Source organism: Strix uralensis, chromosome 21 (genome assembly GCF_047716275.1).
Source record: "Strix uralensis isolate ZFMK-TIS-50842 chromosome 21, bStrUra1, whole genome shotgun sequence".
NCBI lineage: Eukaryota > Metazoa > Chordata > Aves > Strigiformes > Strigidae > Strix > Strix uralensis.
Window position 1 is genome coordinate 2710274 of NC_133992.1, and position 18296 is coordinate 2728569.

Here is an 18296-nt window from a genome sequence, read left to right on the forward strand (position 1 = left end):
GTGGCTCTAAGAGTGTCTGAAATGACAGCCTTCCTCCTGTTGCTGGCATATAGGGAGTTATTTGTGAGTTAGCACTCCAAGGTTATTTAACTCCCAAACTTCTGCACTTGCCTTGCAAACTCCATCCAAGAAAATCTTTTATTTGGAAAGAAAAATGAAAAAAAACTCTTCTGTTTTTCATAAGTTGTGAATTGTGCTCCTGTCTAAGCTGATTATTTTATTTATTCCAATAATCCTCTCTTCCAGAATAAAGGAAAATTAATTGTCTTCCTATTTCCATAATGATTTGCCCTTCAGACAGTTGCCAGGCAAAGTGCTTAAAACCCGAAATGAAAAGATGGTGAATGTTTAAAATTATTGAGCTACTGTAGGAACATGTTTGTATTTTAATGGGGTGGTATTCAAGTAGTCCCAGAGAGTGCTATTTGCTCTGTGTTCTGTAGGATTATGAGGGGGCTTTTTTTTGTGCTTCTGCATATGAAAATGGGGTCAAGCCTGCTGTGGTAGATAGTGCAAATCTTATGTAGGATTTTGCTAGCAATATGGACTGCCTGCAATTGAAGCCCTAAAATTATCTGGCATTAATGGGGAGCGTTGTCCTTGGGCTTCGTTGTGTTTGTTTGCTGGGAAGGTGGCTTTGCTGCATTTCAGTGCCTGGAGATGGGCAAGAGCTTCCTTACTTACAGGGGTGATGGGACAAGATATTCCCTGCAAGAGCTTTTCACTGACACCTACCTGGTTATTGGTTATTTTTAACTTCCTCTGGCTGAAAAAAAAGGTTACCTGATTAATTTGGGAAAATGCTGGAATGCTTCCTTAAAAGGCTCCAAAGTGATGTAATATTCAATGATGCATCTCAGAGCTAAATTAGAGCTTTTGTGGGTGCGTTGGTTGAGGAAGGGAGTTTCATATTTTATCAGCTAACACATTTATTTTTTATACCAGGCTACGCGTTCAGGGCACGCTGGCGAAGCTGGTGTGGAAGCAGTGGCACAGCTCCAGATCTAGACCAGCATCAGGGGAGTGGTGAATCTGCCCTCCACTTTGCTTTCCTGTTTTATTCCAAAAAGCTTTGAGAAATACATAAAACCTTGGAGCTGGGGATGGCCGTGCTTCCAGTGGGGGATTATGCTGAGGGTGGCAAAGAGAAAAAGCACAATGTGTTAAAAACAAGAGTCTTGTGTAATGAAAGGGGTTTGTTGCCCAGTCATTCATGTCCCTCTAAGCATTGCACATCCAGGTGTGGGCTCCCAGGTGTAGGGACAGTGGAGGAGGAGCATATCTCCACTGTATTCAGGGAAAAGGTGCTGGCACCAGACCTGGATGTGGCCCTGGCTCTTTCCTCATCTCCCAGCATGACTGGAGGCGTTGGGGACAGTTTCAGTGCTGTGTTTCAACACAAGAAACCACAGGGCAATAAATTCCTCATATCTGTCGTATGTTTCCCTCTCCCCTCATGTGAAATTGCTCCAAAGGAGCAGAGTGTAATCCATCTCGGAATAGAGAAGGGTAGGAGTTAATTCATTTTCATGATCTTCCTGTAGCACTTAGTCCAGCTAATAGTAATTTGTCTTACTTGGCTGCTACAGTAATCCCATAAGGGACCCACTGGGAGAAGGCTCGGCACAAAGGACCCATGGCCCCTGGGTATTTCCATTAGCTGAAGAGCACATGTGATCATCTGTTGCATTCACAGCCGAAGTTTTGTGCTGCCATCTCAAGCAGAAGAACAATGGAAGTATCTTAATACCACCCAACTCCAGGAGACTACCATACTCAGGTGAGATAGCGGTTCATCGCCCAAATGTTGCTTAGCACAGGGGAGGGAAGGAGACTCTCTCCTGGTTAGAGTGAGCTTAGGGAACATAAAATCAGGTGTGTGAATATCCTCCTCAGGTCTCACCTGCTGTGCCGTGCATATAACAATCTTTTCTTTTCTGTTAAACATGATAAACCCAGCAGGGGAATTCATTAACATGAGTCCCGACAGACTTTGATTTTGCCAAAGATTGATTTTGAATCACTCTTCCTACTCTTAATAGGAGACATCTCCCTCTCCTCCCTGTTCAGAAGTCCCGGTGGAGTGTGGGTGTAGGCTGCAGCATTAAAACCGCCCAGTTTTGTTTGTTCTGTAGTTGGTATGAATTGCTGTTTCTTGCTGTTGGTGCACTTGGCTTGTTGTGCATAGCATGGAAGAAGTTATCCCAGACAGGGAACACTCAGGTGGCCACCTCCTGTCTGTTGAAAGCTGCCTGTTGATTTCAGTATTTTAGGCTTCTAAATCACAGATAGAGCTGCATTTCCAGCTAGTACAAACCCATACAGTTAACTGAAATAGGTAAAAATACTCTTAATTTACAGCAGTTATGGTCCTGATGTGTAGGCAGCATGAACTATGTATGCATGATGTGGAGGGAGAAGCCTGAATTTATTGGTCGCACAGAGTCTTGTGTAAAATAGCTCCATGCTTGCTGGTGTGGTTTCCAGAAGGGCTTTTGAAATGGCAAAGGTTGTGAAATTGTGGCAGGGAACATCAGAGGATGGGAGCTGGGCTGGAGGAGGATGCAGTGCCCCTTCCTACAGCACAGCAAAGACTGGCAAAGTGGGTGTTAGTGGCTATATGTTGCAAGGCACTTTCCTCATGCTCCAGGCATTTTGTGTGCTAGGCAGTGACCTATAAGCCTTTTTCAAATGAGAAGAGTTTTACAGACATAGCCTTTTCTCCCGGTCTTTTGATGGCTCTTTGCAGGAGTAACTGTGTTTGTTAGCTGGGGGCTGTTACTAGTCCCGTGAGACAAAACTGCTTTTGAAAATTAATAAATTTTTTTTAGTTGCCACCACTATACTGATAATCTTGTCCTTTTGTCTCCTGTTCCCTGAGGGAGTTTTTGCCCTTCCTGGATCTCATCCTGATCCCTGCTTGTGAAAACAAATCCCGGGTTGCTGATGAAATCTGTTGTCTGATGCACTGCATCATCTATGATTGTGCAGGGAGGGAAGGAACCGGTGCCCTGCCAGAATAGCAGCACGTTAAGTGTTTTGCTTTGGCTAAGGGAGTCCAGTCTTCCTTTCTCTGTATCCCCCGTCTAGCTGAAGTAAAAGAAGTTTATCATATTCGGGTCCTCAGGAGTATTTTCTCTTGGTCTTGTGGTTAGGATTGATTATTGCACAGCATCAACAGTCTTTCCTTCCTCTCCCCTCGCAGCACATCAGCCCATGTATTACATATGCACCGGAGGTGGATTGAAGGGGCTAACGGACCTCCATCATTAACGATGAGCCTGTAAATGAATGTTTAGTGCTGGCAGTAGTATCACTGTATGGTCTGGTCTTTCATCCTCCGGAGCTCATGGACAAGAAAATTATGAGAAGCAGGCGATGGTAGGTGCTACCCTGCTTGAGCTGCCTGTTCAGCTCCTCCTGGTGAGCAACTCCCCCAAGAAACGCCCGTGTAGTCCTGCCTTTTGGTGGGAACAACTTGTTTTGACTGTCCCTGCTGCGGAGCCACCTGGGCTGACTGGTTTTTCTGGTGGGCACCTTCATGATGAGCTGGCATTCCCCAGATGGTAGCTCCAAAGGCATCGCTAGGTCCTGTGTGTGAACTTCAGGTGGAAGAGGAGATCACAATGACCATGTGTCTAGTAGGCTGCCTCTGTGTAAAAATAGATCTTCTTCTCTTATTTTTGTAAGGTCGGTAGGATTGTTTGCTTTGAATGTTTTATTTTGCTTTTTCATGGTTGTGGTTTTCTTTGTCTCCATGCACCTATAACGTCACAGCGCCGAGCACAAGTGTTAACTATAAAATTAGAGCCATCTGTGAGGTCTGGGACTGGGGGTGGGGAGGAAGGGGAGGCGTGACTTCCAAAAATCTGGTTAAAAATCAAACGACTGGATTTTGAGTGACAGTTCAGTAGTAGCTGCTTGTCTCTGTTTACTTTTCCTTGGGATTTGGAAACTTGCACAGGCCCTGTACGCTGCAGTAGTAGATGGACACGTAAATTTGCGTGGCGTTTCACTAGCCTGTTGGGGTTGGACTGGGGTACATCTGGAGGGTCATTTCTCAGCACTGCAGATTTGTTGCTTTCCCCACAGAGCTACTGTCTGAAGAGACACCAATAGACGGTTGCTATTGATTCTTTGTCTGGATTTTTATATATATATATGTCTATATATTTATGCGAGTGTGTGTGTGTATATGTATTTTTATACATCAGACTGACTGAACAAACTTTCTTCTTTCTGAGTCACTGCTGCATTTTGAAGCAGGTGGAAGAGTTGCCGTGGCTGAGATGATGTTTATTGGGCCTTTTTGAGGTTTCCAGGGCTCAGAAAAAAATGAGGTATGGATGATTTAGATTTGGGAGAACAACAACAACAACAAAAACCCCCAAACAAAAAAATCTTTATCACATTTCAAATCTTCTATCTCCCCCCACTTCCAAATGTGCTTTTTAAAGAGTTACAAATGCTTGTTGGCATAGAAACTACAGAATCTGAGTGAAGCATGCAAATGTAAAAGGAGCCATTCTGCCTGAGCAACATGGACTGAGCCTTTGCAAAGCTGGCTAAAATCTTTTCCAAGGCAAAGAAAATTGTCCAGATGTTGCTTGAATTATAATGGCACTAAATATTTAGGTTTTTCAATTTGTACTTAAATCCAAAAAAGATTGAAATGTAGGGAATGCAGATCCATTACCAGTGGGCTTTCTTTTCTTATGAAAAAATTTGTAGTCCAAAAATATTGCTAAAATCTGTTTGGCTCCAAGTAGTGCCAAATCCTCATTAAAACATGTGGATATTTCTGTGGTTTAATCTGTTAGAAATGCATTCGGGATCCAGTTATGTTAAATTAAGCAACAATATTGGCCTGGATGTTGTTTGAAATATTAAATGTGGCAGTCGGAACACCAAGCAAAATGTTTGCACATTTTAATCGCTCGATGAGTAATTTTTTTATTTTATTCTGAGGAATGATCGAGAGCTCTTAAAAACTGTCCCCACTCGCCTCGATTCGCCTCCTTCCCCCTGCCAGGCTCCGGGAGCGGTGCAGCATCCCAGCTCCTCGCTTCCCCTTCCAGCGCGGGGCCACGATGGGATGGAGCTGTGGCGTGCCGGGAGGATGCTGGTCCCTTTGAGCATGCTCCTCGCCACCTCCCGTGGTGTGGAGCGCGTGGACACGCCGGTGTAGGCCTCCAAAATCCTTGACGGGAATCTAAAAAGCCAGCACGGCCAAACAGAGGTATGCATCGCGCTAGGCTTTCCTTAAGAGGTTTTTACTGCTGATTCTTCACTCCATTGGGGTTTCCTAAAGATTGCCTCGGACAAAACGCCTCTAAACTGAAATGGCTCAGCGGCACGTAGCAGCGGGGTTGTCTCCCGGCTGGTTTATCCCCCGCGCCGGAGGCTCGGGCAGCATGGAGCCTCTGCGCCTGCCAGCTGTGCTCTGCGAAGGGCCGCGCCGAGGGTGCTGCTGCTGGGAGGGCTCCCTCTGCGCCTCTCCCTTCCCAGCAGGTAAGGCCATGGACTGCGAAGGTGCTTCGTCTTGCTGAGTATTTATTATTTTTTTCCCCCCAATTGTTAATTGCCTCGTGGTAAGGCAGACGCCCTTTTTTTTTTGCTTTAAGTGCAGCTGTGCCGAGGAAGGGCTTCACTGTTGTGAATGTCGGAGGGGATGGCAAAGGGAGCCATGAAACGCTGCTCGCGGGCTACTGTGCCTTGGGACACATTCATAATATATAGTATGTAGAAAATATCATTGCTGAGAGGTTTTGTTAATGGGGTGTGGGGGACTGCTTGTTCTTAAATTTGACACATTGCAAAAGTAGTTCTATATTGGTGCGTTGTTCATTGTTTAAGGTTAAAAATGAGGGTAGTCGGGTATATTAGCAGTTTTTTCTCCAGCCTTTTGTTTTGGGGCCTTTTTAATTGCATGGCAGCTTGTGTTGTATTAAAATGAGCACCTAGCTGGAAAGTGGTACAAAGCAGGATCGTGTTGCCAGTACCTGTGTGTGACTTGATAGCATTCACGCCTCTTTGTTGTCAGACATAAAAAGGGCAGTGTAGAAGGTTGGTAGGCTCAATATTCAACCATGCTTTACTTTTTCTTCTTTTCTTTTTTAGTATAAAGTGCATACTTTTCTGTGGGATAGCTTGATTTAAAAAAAAAAAAAACCAACACTGAAGCTTCAGCACAATTTCCTTTATTATTTTAATTTAAAGAATAATAAGTATATGATGATAAATGGAGATTGTTAATGATTCATGATGGAAGAAAGCAAGTGAAAATCTAAGGCATAACGGAATGGAGGTCATTGCTGTACACGTCCTCTGCAAAAGCAAACGGGCGTGCTGGGGAGGGGAGGCAGAGGTCCAGAGTCGTAAGAGAAATCAGCATGAGCTCTTCCTTTGGCTAGTTTTTGTGGCTCTGAAATGCACCAGGTGGAGGGTCCAAGCTCCAGCAAGGTCCCCGGGAGGAGGTCTGAGGGCTCCCTCATCGCTTGCTTGTTTGATTGCTCATCCCGTTGTCCCTCTCTTGGTTTTGTCAGCTTCACTGTAGGGACCCCGTAGCACAAATTAACTTCAAGCAGATGCTTTATTTATTTAAGCAGGGGTTTTTATGCTTATAATGTGTTGCTAACTTGGACCAAAGTGCCTTGAAGCTTGCAGAGTCAAGGCTACGATAGGTGGGAGAGGCTCAGAGGCACGCTCTTCCCCTGATTTGTGCGTTAGCTGTGCAGGACGGGCCGAGATCCCCTTCCCCAGGGTGACAGTGCCAGCTGCCTTGCGCAGACCTTCTTCACCTACGGGGTCCTCACTTTTTCAGAGTAAGCATGAGCAGTAAAGCCTGGGTTACCTGCAGTTCGGAGTGTTGTATGAGAAGGGGTATCTGATGTCGCCCTGAGCCTTTGGCTAAAAACTGTGGACTTGCAAAGCTGCAGCAGTGTGACCGTGGTGTGCGAGGGGGGGACTTCAGTTCCTCCACTTGTTTCACCTACCAATTTTATTTGCAAAGGGATGATTCTCTTTGTTGTTGGACTGGGTTTGTATTTTTGCTGTGCTGATACTTGCTTAACAGTTCACCTTACAAGTGGGATAGGGGCAGCTGTTTAAAACCTGAATTTTCAGACAGGATCAATATGCATTTAATAGAGCAGCACCATTATACAAGGTAGGCCAAGCTTGTAGCAAAATACCGAATAAAGGACAGAGAATCAAGAAAACTCTTCCTTGTATTTCCACATATGTGGATGTGTGCCTATATGTGTTGTTATACACATTATCACTTTTCATTGGTTAATGCGGAAGAGTTTAGATTTACCCTGAGGTTATATTAGGATACCAGAGACTATTCCCACAGCAGCAGTACCTTCCTGTCTGTTGGGTCAGTGGAGTGTGTGTATATCTTTGGAGTGAATTTGGTGGGTTTTGAGACTAGAGCAGGGATCTTGTCAGGGTTTTTTGGGTTTTGGTTGTTTCCATGTGGGTTCGCTCACTTCCAGAGTCTGTAGAATAAAGCAGTTAAACCTCATTGTTGCCTGCACCTCGAGGTGAGCAGCAGCAGGATCTTTGTTTTAAAACTTGCCCCAAGAGCATAGTAAGAAAGGATTAGAAATACAGAAGTGGGATGGAGAGGATAAATTAGGAACAGGAGAAAGAAAATACAGGAATTAAAAAGGGGACGAGAGTACAAAACAGAAGAGAAAAAATGGCATGGATGGTGAAGCTTTGAAACATGAGGGATTGGGCATCTATGCATGTGAACAATTGCAAACAGAAAAAACTCTGATCCCAAAGCAAGGTTAAAGGAAAGGCACCTGGATATGTAGGATGGGAAACAGGTGAAGATGGCAAACAAAATGAGGGGTTGGGAGGCAAGTGCTGATTGTTGTCTCTGCAGCAGGCTGCAGAATATTTGCTTTAATTGTGCTTTATGCTGGTGACTAGAAAGTGATACAAAAAAGTCCCCTGAACATGGATGGAGTGATGAATGGGAAGGACTGACCCTTCCATTCTCCATGGGCAGCACCTCAGAGGGTCTCTGGTTCCCATCATTTAGGAGAGGTTGGAGAAGGCGGTGCTCTACCAGGCTGAGAAACCTGATTTGGAATGTCTCCCACAAAACCTGTGAATGGTTGAAGGGAGAGGAAATTGAGCACAACTGGACCTGGCTAATGACTGAAGAAATCGTGTAAGTCACATTTTCCCACATCTGTCTTACAGTTGTGTCACAATCTTTCACTGTCCGCAATGCCGAAAGTGCCATGTTTGCATCAGGACAGGTGACTGTTTCAGCACTTGCAGCCCAGTGAAGACAAAGCAAAGGATTTTTGGACCTCTGTAGCTAGTGTGAGTTAATTTGCAATCTCGTCCTATGTATCCTCACTAGCAAAGGCAAGGTAATATAATTTTAACCTTCGTGTAACCTATCTTCAAGTAGCCCTTTTAACACAGACGTGCATTGGCTTTTGCAGTCCAGATAGATCCCCCATTTAATTATCAATTACACGCTGAGAAAGAAATTAATGGTGTCACTGATAGACGTTGCAAGTCTGGAAGGCGTGAGCTCGGTGGAGTTTGCTTCTTACTGAGAAGTTTGCCTTTCACCTCTAGGAGTGCTTTATATGTACCTGACAAAATATTTGGTGAATTTTTATGATGAGATACAGGCTGAGTTGACCTTGATTCTGTAAGGAGCTTGTTGTAATGCAGCTGTGCAAATCACAGCTGGATCCACTGGGATGTAGCTCTTTAAAACAAAATGATGGCAGCAACCTTCCTTCTTCCCAAGAAGATTGACAGACTCCTGAGGGTGAAGTTAACTGATGAGTGCAAGGCAGCGTTATGGGGATTAGAAATGAGGTATAAGAACCTGGTAAAAATAAATGGATAAGAATCCCTCAAATTACTGGACTCTTTATATAATTTATATAAAATATAAATTACTTCATATACACCTTGGTGTCCTTCGTCCATCACTTAGACCTGAACACAAGGTCCCCTTTACTGGCATCCCGCCCTGCAGAGTTAGTCTTGCCGTATAAACACGTGAGACTGGCATTTTAGACCGGTGTGTACAGCCTACACTGTTGTTGCAGGAAAATTTGTATGTATTTGTATTACTTATGAACCACGTTTCTCTTCTTTTTTTTTTTTTTTGCTTTGTTTGCTTGTGCATAGCAGTGGATGCAGCCTCTTCTTGGGTTTTTATAGTTTAACGTTAAACTTTGATTTATGACATCCATTCAGTCTCCTTGGGAATGGGGCATATTTAGATTAGCAGTGGGATATGCAGGGCTTTACAGGAACTTCTGCAATGCTTTTTTCAGTATGGAGAGGAAGAGGAGTGTTAAATGCAATTTGAAATGGCAGGCATTTTGGGCTGCTTTACAGCTGATACTCTCCTCTGTTCCTTCTAAAGAAGGACTTAGGAAAATAAAAATTGGTTTTCCAGGCATGTCACAGCATATTGATTTGTAAATATCCACCCTTGCAGGTTTTCACATCAACATCTGAGCCATGTCAGGAAAGGAGAATATCAAAAATACTGCTGTGATGATGGCAGTACCCAAGGGATGTTCCCATTACAACCATCTGGGTTAATGTCATTATTATCATGATCTTTCTCAAAGGGGGGAAAAAGAGCCCTGACCAATCCTCCTTAGGATGAGGATATTGTCTACCCACAGTCAAGGCTTAGAAGCATTTGTGTTTATATTGGGTGTCTGCTGACACCTTACACCTGCCTGCAAGGAGAAGACAGGACAGCTGTGTCCAAGGCAGGCTGCAGACCCGTGGGGCTCTGGAAGGACCTTCTCTTGCAGGCTCGGGACGTTGCTTGAAGCCTGTTTGGGCTGTAATTATACCGTGGGCAGAAGAACGGTGCAGGGTACGTACCCATTGAAAAGGATTTTACTTCCTCTCAGGATTTTTGCTCTGAACCAATATATCACTAAGCCTAAATGAGGGCACGTTTATTTTGAAGCAGTCCCATGCATTTCAACAGGGACTGGTTTGGAGGACAGGTGCCGGTGGCAAGCCCCGTACCTGTGGCTCCCAGGTGCTTTGCCAGACCAGAGCTGCAGCTCCCACCTCGACGGTCTGTTGTGAGAGCTGAACACGTTGAGGAGGCAATAACAAAGCTAAGTGATGCTTGCCAGGTGATGTAGCAGCTCTTTCCTGACTCTCACCCGTCTGGGGAAGGATCATCCCGCAGACTGTGCGAGGCGTAACGACCGTGCCGTGGTAACGCTGTGCAACACCCTCCCTCCGCCGACGGTGTCTGGCTGTATATTGTCAGCTGCTGACTGGCAGGGAATCCTGGAAATCTTTCTTGGAGGGCCATATTCTGCCTGGCTGGCTGTTTTTTCTTGGCTTGTGTGTGAAAACAATGCCGAAATTCAGCTCCCCAAGTGCAGCAGGAGTCATTAATCAAAGGCACACGGGAACAAGCTGTCTTGGTACGATGCTCTGGTTCTGGGTTTTGAAGTCAGTGACAGGGATGATCCAGCCACTAATAAGTTTCATGTGAAACTCCAGAGCTTTCAGCTACCAAGCAAATGTCTTACAAAACTGCTCGAGGAAAGGAAGCTGACTTCGGCAGTCCTTGAGTTTGTTTAATTGAAGCCTGAGAGTGATCAAGTGGCTGCTGAAGGCCAGCATTTGGCTCCCTGTTGAAGAAGAAGAATACTCAGGATTTTTTTTTTTTCCCTATTGCCTGTGCAGTTCTATTTTATTTTATTTTTGGTAGTATTACTGATCCAGAACCGACCACTTGTGCTTGCCTTTTCTGTGGGGTAAGGCTGCATGGAGAGCAGAGGGGAAGCTTCCAAAGGTCCATGATGCACATTTGAATTCAGCAGATCAGCACCAGGAGGGAGAGTCTGGTCTCCATACAGAGCACTGGAAGGGTGAAGATCTCTTCTGTTCTTTGTATAATAAAAATAGTGCAAATGGTCTTTTTTTCTATGTGCACAACTTCTCCACAGAAGACTCCTGCCTTCCCTTGCTTTGCCTCCAAAACAGATTTTGGTTGCTGTGGCCAACGGCGAGAAAACGAGAGGGGCTGCTGTGCTTTATTGCAGATGTTCTGCAAGGTTCATCTCTCCCCATTCTCTGGTTCATGTCTCTGAGAGCTGGTCACATTATTGCAGCATTTTGTGGGGTTTTTCTCCTAGTGTTTGGCTGTATTTTGAGTCCTCCAGTTTAAAGTTCTAACAAAATTAAACTCTGTGCTTCCTTGTGAGGCAAGTAAGTGGGCATTAAACATGGAGGAGGGGGAAAGGTGGGAGAATTTCAAGGAAATAGTTTTTTGAAATAGTGGTTTAATTGTTTCTGTGAAACCAGTGCTTAATTTTGAAGCGTACTGACCATTTGCACCTTGCTGTAGTGTCTCTACATCTCGAAGGAGGTGCAAGCTCTCAGCAGCTTTGAAAAACTCTGTCTGAACTGGCCACCCAAAATCACTGCATGACTCTTGATTTGAAATTTGAGCTTTCATGTGGGAAGGCATCAGAATGACCTCGTCAGTCTTAGACTTGATCTCTAAGTACCTTCCTTACATTTGTACTCCATAATACAGCAAGTCTTTAGCATTATAGCTTGGGGAGCCCAAGCAAATAGGATGGTTTAATGATTTGGGCATTAAAATAAATCCCATGACTGTCATCCCAAATTTAAATCTGTGTTCAGCAGTCTCTAGACACACGTGGGGCTCACGGCATCCATTAGCCCTTTGTTCCTCTGATACCTGCAAGCGGCACACTGCAGAGGCTGCCAGGCTGAAGGGGGAAGAGAAAGGGAAGGGAAGCAATAGTTAAATTTGTTAGTAAGTGGTGTAATCTCACTCTGTTTCCACATTTGCTTTTGTTTCAATACAATATTTTCACCTAAGTGTTTGCTGGGTGTTTAATGCATCTGAATTAAAAAACTGTAAGGGAGCTCATTGCCCTTGCCCCAGGGGCTTTGACTTGCAGCCCTGTTATCTGACAAAAAATTTCTGAGTAACTTATTTGAATTTACGATTCCTGTTGGTTGACTCAGATGTGACTGATTTGAATGAGTCTGGACTATGTCCTGGTGTCACAGATTCACCCACATGGCATTCGCCTGCTTTCAAACTTGGCAATGGGCATAAAAAGCTCCTTAGTGATTGCAAGTTTACTGTTTAGGATCAGTATTTCCCCTCCCCTCCAAAACATGTTAGCTACAGGGAATATTGTACAGCAGGAGGAAATACTGATATATTTGTTATGTACATTGATGTGTTTTGGGGTTTTTTTGTTTGTTTTTAAATAATGGAGGATGAGATTTTTTCAAGGAAGCTTAAAGTGCTCAAACTTCACTGAGATTCACAGTCGTGTCACCCCAAAAGGCTATCCCAACACATTCTTTGCTGCCCCAACTTGGTCAGCTGAGGTGACTCAGTAAATCAGCAGTAGAGCATGATTTCAAATCTAGGTCTCCTATATCATGTTCTTCTGCTCCATATGTTTGTTAAGGACCACCCCAGAAATTTTTGGCAGTTAATTCTCCAAGCCTCCATTTTCCCATCTGTAAAATGGAGACATTAATATTGCCTACTATTCCCATCTCTTAGTATAAATTGCTTTACAAAAAGTCCTAAGTATTTTTATTGTTGGAATAAGCAAATCACAGTGTATCTGTCTGGTTCTTTTTTCATGGTGGTGTTTAGATGCTTTTTTCAGTATATGCTCTGCTTTAGATTGGGAAGAACTAGATTGTTTTCCTTGTTCTTCTCCAGAATTCATGCCGGCTAGAACAGTCTCCAAAACTCCTTAAGACTGTGCATTGGTTGGAAAAAAACTAAGAAATGACAATGCTTGGTAAACGGTGCACACCATTGCAGAGGGTAGGCTGGGGGATTTGTTTCCAGGATGACTTGATTGCAGCAGGAATCGAAACCTGCGTTAGTCGTGTTGAATGCTCTTCAGGCACATTTGAAACAGTCAGTGTACTGAACAGAGATTAATTTTTCAAGCTCTAGGGTGAGACATCCTGGCAGTTCTGCTGGACATTTGCGGGCTTTGGGGTTTTTTTGGTGCTTTTTGTTTACAGTTTACCCTCCAGGTGACTGCATTGGTCCTACTGTGAGCACGTTCAAGAAGACAGCAAGGCTGCTGTCAGTGAAGTAGCATTTGCAAGCTGTGAACCTCTTTGGAGTATCTGGTGTGTTGGAGTCCAAGGCCTGACTTTCAGAAGTGTGGAGCATCTGGGGTTCACATCAGGTTTAGTGCTGGACACTGGCTCTAGCAATGACTCTAACAATTCTCCAGGGGCAGGGAATTGTGAGGCTTTGTCCTTTATGTGGAGGAAAGAGGCTTTTTTTTGCTCCTGTCAGCTTCTGTTCGTGCAGCTCCCTTGGCTTTTTCTAATGTGGGGATGCTAATAGGAGCAAGAGAAGTTTCAAGCTCTGCTCCCTTGGATATGAAGGTAATCTTCTCGAGTAGAGATCAACCTGGCCTCAGCCCAAGCGTGTTGTGAAATGAACTCTGTGCTGAGTCAGCCTCCGGTAGGGCATGTTTAAGGAGCCATAATTTTATTTGCTGTTCTCATGTGTGTTCATTTTACGCCATATCTGACAGATTTTTGAAAGGTGCTGAGCTCTTGTAATTCCTGACGAAGGCTCTGGAGGGTGGAGGTACTGACTGCCTTTGCAAATGAGGCTGTGGATAACTCGGCCCTGACACTTTTTGCCCTCCCTCCTCTTTCTTGCCTGCACAGAGAGGTTGTGTGTTGTCGCCATAGGATTTACTGCTTCAGCATGAGGACCTTTGATGTAAGAAGGCTCTAGGAGAAGAGTTACGGCTGCATAAAAAGGCTGGCTTCCCACTTAAGCCCTAATGCATGCCCTCCGTGGGAAAAAGTTGGGCTTAAAACTGGCAAAACATATCTAGAAGATGTTACTGCTTTCTTTTTTTATTAAGCTTGTGTTGACTCTTCAGTCTGTGTTGAAAGCAGGTGTGTTTTGAGCTGTACTAGTGTATCTTTTGGAGCGATATGATAGGAGCAATACAGGATTTCCCTCTTAAATTGTTCCTCCACTGGAACCAGCGTACCTAGCCTAGGGTAAGCAAATGACTCTGGCTTTACTTTTTTTTTCCTACCTGTCCCCAAGGAAACAATATAAATGCCATGCCTCGAGTGTGTATCTATTGAGGGAAAAAGGGATTTTTAAATAGTGATGAACTGTGGTTTTCCCTTAGTGCAGCAAGCCAATTGTTCATTAGTGAAATATATTAAATAATTCTCTTATGAACCTTGTTGGTAAATGAATCTGCTTTAATTCCTTTGTATCAACAAGAGCTGCAGGTATGTATGTCTTCGTTACATAAAAAAAAAAAAAAGGAAGAAAGCAATGCTTGCAAATTGGTCTTTGTTTCCAAGGAAACAAACTTGACATGCTTGAGCTGTGCTAGATGCAAACACTGCTAGATTCAGCAGACATGCCTCGGGATTATATGGTCTGAATATTATTTTTAAACTACCTCCAATTTAAAGGCAGGGGAGAGGACGAGAATAGAATTTGTCGGCAGGGTTTACCAATCTGTGCTTAATGAAAGCACTGTGCAGTATCTCAAGAGTTGCCTAAACGTGGCGTAGAGAGAATTGCATCCTGCGCTGCAAACGGAGGTCCCCGCAGAAGGGGCAGCCGGGGGCCAAACGGCTACCACAGGGCATCGGTCCTGGGGCTTCGGTGCAATCCCTCAGCACAAATAGAGGTCTGAGGGGAGCTAAGCTCACACTCTCGGTGCTAAGTTGTGATGGTTTATCCTGGGTCACTTTACCGAATGTTTTGTGCTCTAAAAATATTTTGGTAAAATGCAACTCGCCAGCGCTTGGCTCGAAAGGCTGCCTGGCGTTCAGAAGTCAAATCAAATACTATCCCAAATAATTTGCTAGCAAGCTGTAGCTTGATGTTGAGGACTGGGCTGAATTTATCAAGGAAGAGATGAGAGAACAACATTCTGAGTTGTTTGCATAGTGCATCTGACATGAATGTGCTGTGGACTGATGAAAATCTTGACTTTAATGTGGCTTATTGCATTGTACAGAAAGTCTCTTAGTATTTTGGTGATTACCTTGGAAGTTTGGTTCAGGAAAAAAGCTGGGTTTTGGCATTCATCTGTCACCCCAATTTGATAAAGTAACTTGATTTTTTTTTTCTCTTTTTTTTCCTCTTCCTTTGAAGAATCAAAACTTCAGCACTGAAGCAGACACTGTACATACATGGCAGAAATATTAGCCATGCGTGCACGGGAAATGAGCATCGCTCGACAGAGTGCACACACAATTAACGGATTTGAACATCCAGCGTTTTTTTTGGCTTGGGCCCAACATGAGGAATAGGGTATGCATTAAAACTTTGTTGGGATTAAATAACCAATTTTGTCCTGGCCTGCAATGCTTTACTTCTGCAACAATTAGTTTTGCTTTCTGGAGTAATTCTGTGAGCTGGTAGGGATTGGTAGGCGATATGCAAAGGATATATAGGGAAATACAAGTCTTTAAGGAACAGTCCAGTTCCATGTGCAGGTCGCTCACAGCGTGCAGGGCTGTTGCCCTCCGGCAGAGAAAACGCGTGGTGGGCTTCAGCGTTGTGTGTCTTTGCATATTTTGTTTTTTGGAAAACTGAAAAGGATAAAAAAAATTCCTCTATTAATTCTTCTTTGAAACTTACTGCATTGAGGAGACAAGGTAACGATGGAGTAATTTCAGGGCTGACTAGTGAAAAACAAACCTTTCTTAAAATTCAGGTCCTTAAGAAAACATAGCATGAAGTGTGTTGTACTGTAGTCTCTTTTCACCCCTCTTTCTTCCTGCTTTTTAACCTTCTTGCAAATGGAGTTAAAATACTCTTCAAGGTGATAGAGGGTAGACTGGGGTAGGTTTAGCTTTAAGATGGATGGGAAGCACTATTTGCATTGTGAGCTAAAAGCCTCAGTTGAAGCCCGTTGGGGGAAAAAAAATAATATTAATGGCATTTCATGAAAATATTGTAATTTGTGGAAGGTCCAGAGTGAAAAATCTGCTGGTTTGAGTGTCACTAGGAAATGCTCATTTTTGCACAAGGCTTGCCTGAGACAGGATTTTCCTTGCTTTTGTTCTAAAACAAGATGCCTGCTGCCTAAAAACGCCTGCGATCCCTGCAGCGAGAGCTTCACCTCCTTGACAGAGGATGGAAACAGGAAGGTTGGCCGCATCGGGATGAATCCTGCACCTTTTTTTTTTCCTTCTTTTTTTTTTTTTTTTTTTTTTTTTGCTAATGACACTTCCTTATGCTTACATTTCATTAAAGCTCTGAAATGGCTGAAGATCAGCCGGTACTGAGCATGCTCCAGGGTGGAGGCTGCACCCATAGAGTGAGATGGATTTGTGGCTGGAGGAGTGATAGGCCTGGAGTCAGGATCTGGAAGGACCCAGCAGCTCCCCGCAGACGGGACGGAGGTAGGGCAAATCCGGCCGATTCCTTCCTGTTCCCCTGGGCCAGGGGAGCGAGGAGACCAGATGAAGTAAAAACTGTTGGAATTGATTCAAAAGCAGCATAGTTAACCACTGACACGAGATGGCTTCAAACTGCTTCCTGCGGATCAGCGGGGAGGGGTTTTAAAATACTGACCTTTACTGACTGGTGAACCTATATAAAGAACGGACCTGTCTAATGTTAGGGTGGTGACATAAAGCGACAGCAGGCAGGGGCTGGCAGCGAGGGCTGCGGGGACTTGCAGGGTTGTGCCTTCAATATTGGAAGGCACGTGATCGCGTCTCAGTCGTGGGCTGTGCGGCTCGGTCGCTAATTATTATTAATGGGAAGCCTTGCAGGGCACAGACCTGCTCTGCAGTTTAAATCTAGATCCGTCTGTGATTGTGGGAGGGCGAAAGAATGTAAAACTCAAACTCCCTTTTTTGGGCTTATTTTGCATTCCAAGGACTGCAAACAAACCTTGCCACATCAGGTCCTCCAAACTGGCAAGGAGAGGAGGGAACATAGATATGTTTATTCCTTTGGCTGAGAGATTTTCTGTGCTTCTTGCAGGGGTTTGACATGTTGGCGAGCGGGTTTGGGGGAAGGAAGGGGATTCTGAAAGTTGTGCTAGGTTGGGCTCTTGGATTTCATCTGTAGTTGCCAGCTTTTTACAAGGAATGTGTAAGCACCAGCAGGTATGTGCTGCATGAGCCGATTGACTCCAGTTGTTGTACAAGCAAGCTGCGTGGTAAAGTGCCAATAAAACATTTACATTGGCTCTCGATGTTTGTATTAGTGAGGTGTGGGGAAGATCTGACTTTGTGTGGAGCAGGGAGGGAGACGTCGGCCACGAGCCTCAGCCCTCGCAGACCCTGTCTCCTGGGGGAGGTGTGTTATGGGGTGTCCACACTTGTTTCAGCCTGGCTGTAAGTAAAGGTAAGGCAAGAGGTTTGCTCTACTTCGGGCACTGTGACTATGTTGGTATTACAAAGTTACTGTGTTTAACTTTATTAGCAGAAATCTCTGCGATCATGGTCTATCTTTAGCCTGCGTGCAGTAAGGTAGATCGGCTCTTTCTTCAGGGCAACTCTGGCTGCTTTTCGTAGCGCAGTTCAGGTAAAAAGTGAAACACAGATTTTTATTTTATTGCTGTGTCCCAGGTGATGGTCTCACACAGCTGGGTCAACCTGCATGATAATTCACTTCATTACCTAAAGTAACTTGCCTATTTATTGCCCAGTTCTGCATTTCTTGTGTACCCAACGCTTCCTCAGTGTTTTCTGAGCCTGTTGGATATGTCAGCCCTGCACTAAATTGGTGACCAGCTTGCTCACTGGTGTTGCTTTTACAGTCCCTGCGTGAAAGTCTGCTGGAGCCTCAGCTTGCTGGCCATGCAGAACTTCCCTAACTCTTTAATGGAGGCTGGCTTGTTTATGGTTGGATGAATGCACAAAGAAAAGCGTTTATGTAAAATAAGCAGCATTGTAATTGTACACTGGAAGGAAAAGGTTTTGATTTTCTTTGGCTCAGATGGGGGCTGCGTTTACAGCTTTCCAGAATTGATCCTGGTGGTTTTTTCTCCTTGTGTGACTCAGGTGTTGAGGTGATCTCAGCCCCAAGTTATCATGTATGGTCTGGCTCCCTTGATGAGGAAATTTGACTTAAACAGTTTCAGATGCTGGAAAACCACTCGTGTGATAATTTCCTATTGTGCTTGTGTGAAAGGTGTAAGGTAGCCTTAAAGACCCACTGCCACCTTATGGCAGTTGATGAAAAGCAGCTTCTTCAGAGCCAATTCTGTATACACATCATG

At 44.4% G+C, this 18296-nt stretch overlaps 1 protein-coding gene across 5 annotated transcripts in view; it reads left to right on the forward strand.

The window, feature by feature from the left end:
• Nucleotides 1-18296, forward strand: part of EHMT1 (euchromatic histone lysine methyltransferase 1) — a 123422-nt gene that overhangs the window by 26560 nt on the left and 78566 nt on the right. Inside the window, exon 2 of one of the 5 annotated variants that reach the window (XM_074891082.1) lies at nucleotides 1590-1780. The exons of the other annotated variants lie outside the window; for them this stretch is intronic. The gene's annotated coding sequence lies outside the window, so the exon portion shown is untranslated. The remainder of the gene's footprint in view (nucleotides 1-1589; nucleotides 1781-18296) is intronic. 5 annotated transcript variants of the gene reach the window in all.